Source organism: Agelaius tricolor, unplaced genomic scaffold, assembly GCF_023055355.1.
Source record: "Agelaius tricolor isolate 1412-34295 unplaced genomic scaffold, bAgeTri1.0.p SCAF_23, whole genome shotgun sequence".
Classification (NCBI taxonomy): domain Eukaryota; kingdom Metazoa; phylum Chordata; class Aves; order Passeriformes; family Icteridae; genus Agelaius; species Agelaius tricolor.
The window spans coordinates 12,421,918-12,431,041 of record NW_027269283.1 but is presented as its reverse complement, the minus strand read 5'-3'; positions in this window follow the sequence as shown (position 1 = coordinate 12,431,041).

Below are 9,124 nucleotides of genomic sequence, written 5' to 3'. Positions count from 1 at the left end.
AGCACCCTTTCCATGAAGGGCTTAAATTAATTTTTAAATTAAAATAATGAAGCAAGACTCCGCTGAATACCTTTGAGATTTTCTCAGTAAACTCTTGCCACTAGCTCAGGCCAGGGAGAACAGGCCCTGGGGTAAAGCAGCCTGGAGGGCAGCAGCCCTGCAGTCAGGAGTGCTGGATGGACCCTTCCACAGGACCAAAACTTGCAGCACAAGCTCTGCATCTTGCTCCCAAGGTAAAATTCCCTCCCAGGTTTGAGGGCAGTATTTCTGTGGGTTTCACCTTGAGATGAAAGGAAGAGTCTGGGTGACACCTGCCTGTGCATAGAACACCATGATTGCCCTGGGATGGCACCTGAGGATCAATGCTTGCATGGACCTCTCCCAAACCCTGCTGAAAGTTCTTTTTTGTTTCCCTTATCATCCTAAAAAGATCCTCCATCATTATTTTTAAGATGACCTGTTATAACAACAACAGGGATGACACTTTCATATCACAATTGTCACTTTTATATCACAGTTTCAACCTTTTAAAGTAGCTGACTTCACTGACAGACACCAGAAAGCCAGAAAAAGAATTTCTGTTCTTTTTGCACAGAGCACTGATGATATTTATCAGTCATAACATTAACTGGCTAAAAAAAGATATGGCTTTAAACTGATATGAACCAGATTTAGACCTCCTTGGTTGTGCTCTCAGGACACAGAGGGGTGCAGGACCTGGCAAGCCAAACTGCTGCTCCCATTTGTAAGACAAAGAGGAGAAGCTGGAGGTTATCCACACCAGGGGCAGCCACGTGTTCACACATCCTGCTCACACACAACCTGGGCAAATATTTCTAAAATTCCAGAGCCCACAGTGCGTGTGGGAGGGACGAGGGGACCCTCATGAATCTTCCCAGTTAATCCTGGGGCTTATTGAATATTTATCAAAACTTAGCAGCTGCATTGCCAAGGGTTTCTGATAGACAGAATTTAGGTAACTCCTGAAAAGAGGAGGGGCTCACGAAGCTCCCATGAGGAGTTTGCTGGTGCTGCTCAGGAGCTTTGTCTGGCATGGAGTTCAAGGGTCCTGGCCTGGTGATATTTAAAGAAACCAACATTTCACTGCCAATTGCACTGGGTGGGTCTGACAGCACAGCAAAGAACACTTGTGTCAGCTGAGAGGAGCAGGGGCCAGGGCACAGAGACCCAGCCCTGGGCAGCCCCTGGGCACAGAGACCCGGCCATGGGCAGCCCCAGGGCACAGAGACCCGGCCCAGGGCACAGAGACCCAGCCCTGGAGTGCCCCAGGGCACAGAGACCCAGCCCTGGGCACAGAGACCCAGCCCTGGAGTGCCCCAGGGCACAGAGACCCGGCCCTGGGCACAGAGACCCAGCCCTGGGCAGCCCCTGGGCACAGAGACCCAGCCCTGGGGTGCTCAGGGCACAGAGACCCAGCCCTGGGCAGCCCCAGGGCACAGAGACCCGGCCATGGGCAGCCCCAGGGCACAGAGACCCGGCCCTGGAGTGCCCCAGGGCACAGAGACCCAGCCCTGGGCAGCCCCTGGGCACAGAGACCCAGCCCTGGGGTGCTCAGGGCACAGAGACCCGGCCCTGGGCAGCCCCAGGGCACAGAGACCCAACCCTGGGGTGTCCCACAGCACAGAGACCCAGCCCTGTGGTGCCCCAGGGCACAGAGACCCGGCCATGGGCAGCCCCTGGGCACAGAGACCCAGCCCTGGGCAGCCCCAGGGCACAGAGACCCAGCCCTGGGCAGCCCCAGGGCACAGAGACCCGGCCATGGAGTGCCCCGGGGCACAGAGACCCAGCCCTGGAGTGCCCCAGGGCACAGAGACCCAGCCCTGGGCAGCCCCTGGGCACAGAGACCCAGCCCTGGAGTGCCCCAGGGCACAGAGACCCAGCCCTGGGCAGCCCCTGGGCACAGAGACCCAGCCCTGGGCAGCCCCAGGGCACAGGGACCCAGCCCTGGGGTGCCCCAGGGCACAGGGACCCAGCCCTGGGGTGCCCCAGGGCACCTCTGGAGATGGCCCAGGCCAAGCCCCGGGGCACAGAGACCCAGCCCTGTGGTGCCCCAGGGCACAGAGACCCAGCCCTGGGCAGCCCCAGGGCACAGAGACCCGGCCATGGAGTGCCCCGGGGCACAGAGACCCAGCCCTGGGCAGCCCCAGGGCACCTCTGGAGATGGCCCAGGCCAAGGCCCTGCCAGGCAGGTGGCACAGGGATGGACCAGGTGGGTTTGTTTCCAGAGAGCAGGGACAGAGCTGCATGTGCCAGCACCCACTGGAGCTCTCCCATCATGGCCTCCTTGCCCAAGTAAGATGTTCCCAGCCAGTGGATTATAAATGCCATGCTTCATTACATTTGCAACAATAAAAATGAATGACCCATCTCAGCGAGTGTCATATTTCTGGAAGGGAGGATAACCTGTGTGGTTAGGAACATGTCCTAAATCTATCTGCTCCATTAACCTTTGGGAGCTGGAGCAGCTCTGAGGTTTGAGAAGCAATTAATATCTCACAGGCAACAACATTCCTGAATGGATGACCCAGGACTTCAGTTACACCTGAGCAGAAAGTAATACCTCAGCAAGCTCTCACAAAGCAGGAAAATCTCATTTGAAAGTGCAGTGAGAGGTCATAAAAATTGTGGATTACTTTAGTTAGTCATTTGTAACAGGTAAATGCAGGAGTATAACTTCCTGGAGTGGGGGGAAAGGTCCTTATGATTTTTCCAGGGTTATGAATACATAAATAACAATGGTCACTTAAGAAGGACAGAAGCTTTGGGATTAACCTTTCTACACATTTCTAAGTAACCTGTTGACCCAGCAAAGGATTTTTTTCTTGTTTGCTCTCCACATCAATCATATCTATAGGAGATGTAAACATTTCACCATCTAGCTCAAAATGAAAACCAGAAAATAATCACTCGACCTTTCCAATTAGTTGTTTACACTCAAGCTGCCTTTGGGTCAATGCATTACTACAAGAGCTCTTGTGTAAGAAATGAGCATTTTTAGCACGGATTTCTCCCAGCCCAGCCCCAGAGCAGGTTTACAGTGACCCTGCCCACCCCAGGGACAGGAGCCCCTCTCCAGCACAGTGGCTTTGATGCTGGTCCCTCAAGGTGGGTGTGTTCCCAACAGGTGACCCCCCCTCCTCTCCATGGGCATCTCCACCTCCCCAGCCCAGGGCTGGGTCAGCCAGAGCCCCAGTGACACCCAGCAATGTAAGCCTGGATATGTTCTGCTTTGCCAGGGCACCTTTTTCTTTACAGTCTCCAACACCTGGGTTTGCCTGGGCACAGGAGAGGCCCAGAGTCAGGCCCTGCTCCTCCTGCCAGGGTCCAGAGCTCACAGAGCTTCCCCATGCAAGATTTCCAGCACAAAACACCATCATGTGTCCAAAGTGCTCCATGGAGCACTGAGCCAGCTCTCCATGGCACCACCACTGCTGCTGGCACTGGGATGGCCTTGGCTGGGCAGCATCTCCTGAGTAGGAGTTAATTAAAGTGTCTCAGCTGAGACACTGCCTCACCCAGCAGAGCTCTGCTCAGGGCTCCTTTGGAAACACAGCCATTATTTATAAATTGTGACTCACATGGAGGGACACAAAAAGCTCTGCACTGGTGCTTTATAGGAGCCTTCATCTAGTAAATAACCAGTGAACAAGGTTTGTGGATCTGAAAAGAAAAACGGCTCCAGACCAAAGGCTCCATCCTAATCACAAAGAGCACATTAATCTCTTAATAACACGTCAGGCTTCCTTTGGGGCAATTCTGCCTTTTTCCACAAGCTTTTTGCAGGCAGGGAATTCTTTCTGGGTTCAGCTTGTTCTGGTTTTGTGCCTTTACAAGGCAGGCATGGAATCCAAGTGCTCAGCCAGCTTCCCCCCAGTGAAACCACCCTGTGAGCATTATCACAACACTGCTCCAGGCTGGAGAGAAAAAACTGCCCAACAACTGCCCTGCAATGGCACCACCGAAATGCAGCTCCTACTTTACACGCAGGCTCATCAGAGATGGCCACAGCATCTGGCACATAAAACAGCATCAAACACCAAATTGTGTCTTTAGGTTGTACAGGCATTGTCCATGAATACATCAGGAAATCAATTCATCCAAACTGAGTTGCCCAATCAGCAGTGCCACCACTGCTGCCTGCAGTAAATGCACATCCAAATTCAGAGTAAACCACATGGAGACTCCAGAAATTTAAATTCACAGTTTGCAAGTGCATGATTTCACAGTGCAAAGACATTTGCAGTGTTTAACTGATTCAGTTTTGATTAAAATGCTCAAATATCACCTACAAGTACCAGTTTGGCACCCATGGCATAGCACAGCTGAGCCTGAGTGCCACTCAAGAGTTCTGTTTCTATTTGGAGAAGGGAAACAAATAGACATAAACAGATATAAATAAGATTACTTGGTTTTCTGTAAAGGTTGGCTAAGCACTGGCATCAGAGATACTCTCAGATTTCTTCCTCTCAACCCCAAAAGCTTTACTTAGAGTAGCCTCTGAGCTCTTTGCAATCTTTAGTGGCTTTTAGCCTCATTCTAGAAAAGCAAAAGGAGCCACAGCTTCTGCCTGGGGAGGAGGCTGAGGCTCTCCATGGCCTGGACAAGGTATCCAAGGTCAAACAAGAAATCTGCATCCAAGATTTTTGCTTCATGACTTATAAATGTAAGTAAAAATCAATAAATCTTGAGACAACTTAATTTCTGCCACTCCCCATCCCACCAACAGCACTGAGCAGCACTGAGGCAAACTGCAGCCCCCTCTCTGTCCCCTCATATCTGACAGCCAAGGAAATGGAGCAGAGAAACTGAAATTAGCTCTTATCTTGAAGAGGGGTAAAACGGGGCAGGGAATGTGTTGCTGCTCCCCCTCCTGAAGGAGCCCCTGTCCCTCCCTCTCCTCTCGAGGTGATGTTATTTGTCTGTTGGTTCTAACAGAGAACTCGCAGGCCTCCCCCACCAACACCTTTCTAACACCCCTCCAGCCACAGGAAAGGGCAAGGATTGGCAGCACAGAACAGCAGCAGCGCCTTTAGGTTAGCACACCATAGACATCGCCAGGCATTTAGGATTCCCATTCAACTCCGAGCAGAAAATGATCTCAATCCAGTCCATCAAATCCCAAAGTAATCCTTTATTACCGTGGGCACGTTTCAAGGAGAGCAGTGGGATGGAGCACACAGAATAATGAGCTAAAACTCCCAAAGGGGGAACACCCCAGCTCCTCCCTTTGAGAGCCCCGGCCTGGAGTCCTGGCTAACACAGCACATGCTGTTATTAATGCCCAGAGAGCAGCTGAAGTGGGGCAGGAATCGGCGAGGACTGACCTTGGGCTAGTTTGAACAAACCAACTCCAAAGGAAGCTTGTGCTTTCACGGAGCACCTCTCTCTAGTCACGTTCCTCTATCCCAGGCACAGGTTTCTTTTTCTGCGGTCGTTTTCTTTTGTTTTTAAAATTTTTTTTTTTTTTTTTTTTTTTTTGGGGGGGGGGGAACGGGACGGCACAGACTACACTATGAAAGGCTTTGAGGTTTTGATGTTATTGATAAACTTTAAAACCAAACTTTTGGGTTTTGAGTTTCTTTCCCCCCCAGAACATACACACTGCCAAAAGTTCCCACAAGTTAAATGACAGAATTGTCTTCAAACGGCCACAGCACCAAAGCCTACTGTTAACGAGTTGCAGATCTACATCATAATTGAACATCCAGCTTTCCACTTACAAAAGAAGGATGTGGTCAGCAAGAACAAATAACACCAGAGAGCCAAAGAAACAATAACTTAGAAGCGCTCTGCCGAGAGGAGAGCACAGTAAGTGCGGTAAATATCGGCCCAATTGCTGCCGACAGGACTCGTGGGAAGCCCCGTCCGTGCGGGCAGCGCTCCCTTTGTGCGATCCGCGCACCACGGGCGGCGATGGCACCGTCCCCGAAGGCTCCGTGCCGCCTTTCCTCGCTCCGTGCCGCCTTTCCTCGCTCCGTGCCGCCTTTCCTCGCTCCGTGCCTCGCACAGGCAAAGCGGGGCAGGTTTCTGTGCCCCGCTCGGCAGCAGCGGCCGTGGAAAGGAGACAATGGGCGGACAAGGGCACGGAGCTGCCGCGGTGCCCGCCCCGCTGCGGGGCACGCTGGGCGGCTAATTAAAACAATTAGAGAGACAAAGCAGCTATCAGTGGCATTCCGAGCAGCAAACAAAGAGACAAACCAGGGAAGATTTAAATCGTCCATGGTTGATCTCTCCAGGATGGTTTTGATGCGGGGACCACGTCTCTCCCCCAGTCTCTCTGTACCCTCTCAAATCGGGGAGCCGCTTCATTTTTGGGTATTTCAGCGCGAAAGGTGTGGGAATGGGCCTCTAAAATAGTTTCAAAAAACTGTGGTGAAGTAAGGGTCTGCTGTTTGGAAGCGTCTGTCTTGTAAACGTGGCGTGGTTTTGTGTTGGGATTTACAGGATGATTTGTTTAAAGCTCACTAAAGAGATTACAGCTTTTATGCATAACCCCCATCTCCTCTCTACCCGTAATTACAGGCATAAAACAGAAACGCTTCGGTTTTAATTCCAGGTTTTCATAGGCAGGGAGGATAAACATATATCACGGAGGGAATCAATAGGAGGAGAATAGATGGCTGCATAAATTAGGCAAGTCTCTCAGATCCTGTTAAAGATTTCCCCCAAAGTTTTGATAAAGACAGTTCCACAGAGCAGTCTATATATAGAAAAATGGTAAGCAAGCTTGGAGTGTTTGCAAGGCAGGCTGGGGTAATACTTTAGACAAACACGCTTACCTTGAGCGAGGAGTGTAAACAGTGACAGTTGTTTTTCTCATACACCGAATTAAAGGCAGCTTCTCCAAAAGGGCTGTTCCATTTCATACCATCTATGTGCCCCAGCACAAAATGTTATTTTACAGAGCCCCACTTTTCAACACAAAGCTTTTTGGAAGCCTTTGTTGTACTGATTTTGTTATCTCCAGGCCCGTTTACCCAAGGCTTACTGCGAACTATAGAGCAGCTATGGGCAAAAATATGTGAGTTTACAGGGGTTTTTCATTTGCTAAATTAATCAGAGTAAAGCAAAGAGCAGAGCTGGGTGTGGCAGCTCCTTAAATGCATTGCATTCTGACTTCTCTCAGCTGTTCTTTTAATCAACAGGATAAAGAGCCAAAAACTCCAATTGGCCAACGAGAAACCTGGAGGGGCAATGGCAGCTTTTTCTGAGTGTTTCCTCTGATGGCAGAAAAGTGATTGGGGATGCAATAGTTAGGGAGAAATCAGCACCTGAAATAAATCAGAAAATAAACTGGTAACAAGAAAAATTGCAAGCGTGCATTCTTTTTTCAGAACTGTCCCTTCAAAAATGTCTTTAATAAACCTGGAATTAAAAGCTGCATAAATGTGCAGTTTCCCACCGAACCACCCCTGCAACTGTTGTTAGGAAGACACAAACACACTGCCCACGTCTGAGAAATGAAGGAATAAGGATGGTAAAAGAGGAGCTCTGTTTTTAATGGGTTCTAAAACCTCTGCAAACAGCCCGAGAAAAACATGATTCTTTGTGAAAGAAGATGGTAAATCTGATTTTCCCTGCAGGTTCCATTTGAGTACATGCTTATATGTGCAGTTCTGATGCTGATGGATCCCCATAACAGGGAAAAGAGGACAGAATGCAGTTTTATAGCTTATTAAACATATTTTTACATGGGGAAGATTATCACAGCCTCAGAATGCCAAAAGGTAATGGAAGCAAACCCCCTCTGAATTAGACTCTCACAATTTATTTGGAAAGAACTGAATGACAGGAAAGATCTATTTAATGTTTTAAACATGTCCTAAATGTAGTATGACATTGTGAAGAGGTTTCAAGAAATGATTGTTGTTATTGTTCTTTCATTGCAAAAGCTCCATGAAACCTCTGATTTCTGCTGGGAGATTTCATGCTAATTTTGTAGTCACTTCTACATGAGCAGGATGTGAATAACCTGAGGATTTCATAAATGAAAGCCTCCCAGACATCAGAAGGATTAGGCTGACACTGAACATTTAACTGCTCTGCCAAACAGAAAGAACACATTACTGCTAGCACAGAAACATCAGCAAACCATGAATTCATTTAGACCCTCAAAAGTCTCCTCACAGAGCTGAGCCTAATTTGTGATCTGAATCCAACGCCCAGCAAAAGTGGCCCAGGATGGGTTTTACAGCAGCCCCCTTGCAGGTGGCACCAGGATGGTGGCACCAGGGTGGTGGCACCAGGCTGGGCCCTGGGCAGGGGCAGCAGCAGGCACTGACCTCCAAGAGAACACTACATGTGAGCTGAGGCCATAAAGAGAAATTCCAAAATTAAATAATAAAACTGAGATTATGAGTGTGTGCTTTGAATAGAAGTGTATAATATCACATAGTAACAAACTCAGAGTTTAAAGGTTTAGAATGTCGCAATATATATAAAACAAGATGGAAGTTTTCATATGGAAGCTACTCCTTCCTCTTCACCTTCTTCTTCATGAGCTTAGGTTGTACTGTGTAATTAGATAAAAAAGTCCACATTGCGAAACACAAGTAGTTAGTCATTGAAGTAAAGTAAAAATAATTTAAGTATAATTTCTTAATTAGACAGTTTATCCTTAATCAGCCTTGTAGAAAGAGAAATACAACTCCATTTTTAGGTTTAAGATTCTCTTGGGAGCTCTGGATGTGCCCCCAGGAGCACCTCTGAGCCCCTTTCTGCAGCGTCCCCACCACTGATCCTGACTGGATCTGCCCATTCCACAGCTGCTACCAGGATCAGGAGCCAGAGCAGCTTCAGGAGGAAGCATCAGGGCACTGAATCAAGGTAAAGAGGGACAAAAAGGAAGATTTGCTGGCCAATGTTAAAATATTCCTTTATACAGCCCCCCTGTTTTCTCTCTCTCTGCAGGTTTTACAAGGCCTCTGTTGGCCATTTCAGTTCTACCAAGGGAATTCTTTTTCTCAGCTATAAGTTGCAGTTATTAACAGAATTACATCCCACAGCTTCTGAAGAGACTCCAGCCACTCCATTTTCTGACAAAACCCAAAACTTGTCCCTGGTTTTTATTAACCAGTGCAACTACTTTGAACACATCGAGGAG